Raw genomic sequence first — 5,390 nt, 5'->3', positions numbered from 1 at the left:
GTATTTTCTTTCTTGCACACTAGCCACTTTACGTACATGTACATGCTACGTGTGCGCCTCTACTATGACACGTGCGTGCCTCTACATCGACCAGTATGTACGTACACATTCACGACTAGAATGACAACGCTATGTACACTTTGACCAGGTGGGTCCCGACTGTCAGGCACTTCCTTTCGTGCGAAGATGTAGATGGTGGGTCCCAGTAGTCAGGGGGGTCATTTTTTTTGCCCGGACGCACTTCCTTGCGTGCGAAGATGTAGCTAGTAGGTCCCAGCAGTCAAGGGGGAAACATTTTTTTCATGAAATACGGTTGCCCATCCGGTGGGTCCCTGCTGTCAGGTGGAGGAATCATTATTTTCCACGTAATAAGGAGACACTTCCTTGCTGTGGCCGTGGACCCAGCTGTCAGCCTCTCCATGTATAGTCCATGTCCGATGAAAACCGTTCCTTGACCACGTTGACCACGCCGCGCCAAGAGCACCAGGGCGGTGGACGACGACAAGGCCTAGGAAGGGTACGCCGCGGAGCCGGGGAAGACCGGTAGTGGATGCCCATGCATAGAGGAGTATGAGGGTTCACTGGTTCGCTCCGGTGTGAGGCTGTCATCGCCGCAGAATAACAGGGGGTGTGGGTGAGTAGAGGGATGGCCTGGCCAGCGGTGGGAGTAGTAGGGGGCGGTGAGGCCTCCGTGGCATCACAGCCAGCCACGGGAGGCAGGAGCACGCGGCACGACCGGCGCTGCTTTGGGCGGGTGGAGCAAGAAGACCAGAGGTTGAAGAAGCACTACCGCTGTTGGATGGACATCGTACGGTCACAGCAGCTAGAATCATTTATGTTGATTAAGTTGACAAATCCCTTGGTACGTGTCTCCTTAGTAGGCCCACAGGCTAGCCTCCGAAACGGTACGCCCCAGATGTCAGGGGGAGGAATCATTTTTTGGGCGGCTGAAGCAAGAATATCCGATATTGAAGAAGCATGACATCCGTTGGATGGACATCCAACGGCCACAGCTGCCAGAACCGTGTGTTGTTGACAAAGCCTTGCATACGCGTCAACTTAGTTTTTTTAGGGGACGCGTCAACTTAGAAGGCCCACAAGTGTGTGGCAGAGAACATATAGCCCATTTGCGATTTGTAAAAACGTACAACCCATTTTTAAATTCTAATGGAATTTACTACAGCCCATTTACAGTTTGTTAAAAGTACATCCCATTTTCTAGCTATGACAACGATTAATAATTTCAACCATTCCTAAAAAAAGATTAATAATTTCAACCAACCGCTCAAAACAGAATTCAAAAAAATTCCAACATTTTTATGGGATCCAAAATATTTTTATTCGAAGTTTATAGTCAGATTAAATATAATTTCAAAATAAAATTGTATTACATTAAAATCCAACGAAATATTGCACGCGCAACAAGTAATGAAATTAAAATCTTCAAATTCCAAAAATAATATATTTTTTAAACTAATTACGTGTTTGGTGCATTATTTATAGTTACTGCCCAGTTATTATAATTACATCCCATTTATTATTTCTTAAAGTCCATTTTCTTGTTAAGCCTAATGCATACATCCTAGGAAAGTTTGCAGCCCGGCGGGGCGGAGAATAACAAGTTGACCTGGATATTGTGTACAAGTGTCGGCCCAGTTGCATTGCTGATGTTGAAAAAAGGCCTGTGTAGTACAGTACAACCTAACATGGCTACTCAGTCCACATTCAGTGACGCCGGAAAGGCCCAAATAAGGCTTCTGTACAACTTTTTGAAGTCACTGAGCTCAATTGATAACTTAAGAAAAAAGTTAGATTACAGTGGAACCTAATTAAAGCTGTCATGAGCAAAGAAATAATTCAACGGTTCCCACTTGTGCGTGCGTGTGTGCATGTGTGTGTGTGTGAGAGAGAGAGAGAGAGAGACCCATCGGTCGATGCTCGTAAATACATCTTTCAGCCATATGCATTGCTGATGCTCAGTAAAAACTTATATAGTTGACACAATCATATAGAACATCATAGCACACTGAATTTCCATACAAAAATTTCACGCAGGCGGCACAATCAGGATGGAAGCAATGGATCGCTAGGGGTAGGGCTATGTTGAAACCAACGAACTCGTACATAACGGTTCATCGTCTTTATCAATGATGGGGAATATCTTGAATGTTGTGCAAAGAAAAGAGACAGACAACACAATAACTTCTGCTAGCACATTAAGTTGACGTACACCCCTTTCTAAAAAAAGTTTAGGTACAAAATTAGAAAATGTCACAATCAAGTGTACTGGCACATCAGTGCTTCACACCCATAGCTAGGATTTAACTAGTATCTGACAAGATTCAGTTGTTACCTCAAAGTAGAGCACATCCAGGCAGCCAGCCCTGCCTCTTCTCCCAAAGAAGCAGTGGCCTCCTCCGCGTGATGGAGTAGGCCCTGTGCCATCCATCGTTCCGAGAAACACGGGGAAAGTCTGACGTTGACTCCTGTAATGGACGTCGTCGACGGACCCTGGCACCAGCGGCGGCGGCAGGACTTCGATTGATGATTGACCACTTCTTCGACATGCACGAACACTCGATAAAGGTACATCCCAAATGTGGTTCGCGGCGGCCTTGGTGAGGACGAATAGTACAACTCCGGTTCCTACACCAGTATCTCAACACCAATCACCTTCGGTATGGTGGGCGGCTGCTTCATCCATGCCATAACCGTCAGAGCCCAGCTGCCTGGAGGAACAAACATACTTACAACCTCACCTCCAAGGTCGTTGATAAGCTCATTTATGGACTCGTTGTTCCAAGCACGTCGAGGCATGCCGTGGAAGGTAAGATTTGTCAAAAACCCAAGATCAGAGGGCACCGAGCCCAATCCTGGGTGCCACCGATCAAAGCTTGCCAGCACGCCATCGCAGAACAAACGCCGGGAACATTCGAACACACGATTGTAGTCGAAAGTTGTCCGGAACCTGACGAAGAAATCATCCGGTGGCGGACAGACTTCGACAAGCAAGTTACTTATTTGGATCCCTTGCGCAATGCCAAGAGCTTTGACAAGGTCGTACAGCGAGACAGGAGGCCGGTCGCCGTTGATGGTTACCATGAGCACACTGCCGGCAAACTGATCGTCAAGTGCCGCCATGCCACTGTTGAGCGATAGGACGCAGCGACCGAAGGCAGGACGGACCTCAGGATCTCGAGCTCGGAGATCCGCGTTGGCCGGTGACATGATAGTGCGCTTGAGTACAGGGAGTACATGAGGGCGATTTGTGGGAACTGGGGTAGGAATCGAGATTCTAGAGGTGGGGGAGGGGCGGGAGATTGGGGATGAAAAGGTAGCATGAATTTCGAACACGCGCCAATATGCTCTCGGTGTGCAAGCACACGAAAACACCGGTGGCGCCCACATGTCGGCCTAAGAGTCCTTATTCTTTCTTTTTTGGAGAGCCCGGCCTTTTTTTTGAGGATCTTTTGGGAGCCTGGCCTGAGAGTCATAATTGACCTGTTTGGCATTGCGTTACTACTCGGCCCATATTCAACGACACCTCACTGTCCCAAACAAGTGTACATCATCAAAAAGACATTGAGCTCAAATTATATAACTTGAAAAAAGGAGATACACTCTGAACACTAGAGAATGCTGATGCCCTCATTTAGCCCACCAGTAGTTCGAGACAATAAACAGTTCGAAACAATGATATATACAACATTGAAACACTTACTAGTGACTACTACTGACATAAACAGCAAGACATGATAGTTCATAAGAAGTCTTCCTACACCACCAAAATACACCCATCTGCAACACTCAGAATCTCATGATCCAGATGAGAATGACATTCTAAACAAAGGCAACTATTACATCATAAGAGTGACATAGATGAGGATGACCAAATGACAAGGAATATGCATAACAAAAGAAAGAACTACCCATCCAGAACAAGCAGCAAAGACAACAAAGTCATTCAAAGAGATGATCCAACACCATCATAATTTGCAGCCCCGCTTCAGCGACCAATGATCCGGAGACACCAGTACTCTACCCTTTCGACGCAACAGCCCAATTACCTATCAAGCTGAAGGATTGAACCACATCACTACCTGTCATAATTGAGACATCCAAGGATCAAAGTTAATCTGGATGCCTTTGTAATGTTGGAATTTGCTAGTGGGATTTTGGCCCAAAGCCAAACTAAAATTTTGAAATTCTATTGGCCCATTCATGAACACATGTGAGTCGAGTGAGTGAGGCTAAAGTTTAATCCCACCTCATAAGTTGAGAGCCTGTTGCACCTCTTTATAAGGTGAGCTCTTCTACCACTTGTATGAGCATGAGAAGATGAGACCAACACGCGCACTCCTCCTCGTCGCTCGCCTCGCCATGCCACGCCACGCCTCGCCTCGCCTCGTCACGACGCGCCGCGGGTTGCAGGATTGAGCCGAGCCGGGGACAGAGCTATGCACGTTGTCTATATTTTTGCTGCTCGGGAAAAGTTTATGAGTCATTAATTAATAATTAACGGACGCATTAATTACTGAACCGTTTCCGATTATTTTGGATCGTGACGACTCGGAAGTGGAGTTTACTCCCACGACCTACCCGGCCCGCACTATATAGTCAGGCAGACGTCTACCCTAGCCACCGTCACTTCGTATGGTTTCACACCACCGTTCCAGATCATTGCGCCACCAAGGAAGTCTTCTCCATCCCTCCTTTCGGCGTGCACCGGGAGAAGGGACAGCAGGCCTCCGGAACCCCGCCTCTCGTGATCCTGTACAGAGAGGGGCGGTCAAGTTTTTGGGGAGCGCACTCGCATGAGTGCTAGCAGCGACGACTTCGTGAACGATGACTTCTTCCCCGACCTCGGCAACCTCATCCTCGATGACATGGGCGACAACGTCAACACCGGCGGTGCTGCTCCCGCGGCATCGTATGTGATTCTATCCTTCCTGCTCGAGATCGTGGTAGAATTCATGTTTCTAGTATGTGCCCTAGATGTGATTTGTTCATCTGCTATGCTAGTTCGCATGATTAGTTCATTCTCTGCTACTGTAGTCATGTTTTATCTTCTGTTTATTCAGATTAAATCTCGTAGTAATTTGCTCATATTTCCAACATGTCATTCTCACCTTCTTTTGGCTGCAGGCTGTATCTTTGACAATCAGGGGAGTTTGCTCCCGAACTCCTAGGGCTCGCCTTGTAGACACAATTTTCCATAGCAAACAGAGCCTCTCTACCATTAAGGTCCTTACCAATGGTGATCTCTTGGTTAATCGGATAATTGAGTCCAAGAAACAGAGAGTGTGAACCATGGTTGTTTACCCGCCTCCAACTAAAAAACCCTAAAGGCCCCAACAAGCCGATATCCTACTCATAGACGTAACGGCCAC

The sequence above is a fragment of the Triticum aestivum genome, chromosome 4A (assembly GCF_018294505.1).
Source record: "Triticum aestivum cultivar Chinese Spring chromosome 4A, IWGSC CS RefSeq v2.1, whole genome shotgun sequence".
Taxonomy (NCBI): domain Eukaryota; kingdom Viridiplantae; phylum Streptophyta; class Magnoliopsida; order Poales; family Poaceae; genus Triticum; species Triticum aestivum.
Note: the sequence above shows the minus strand (reverse complement) of the source record.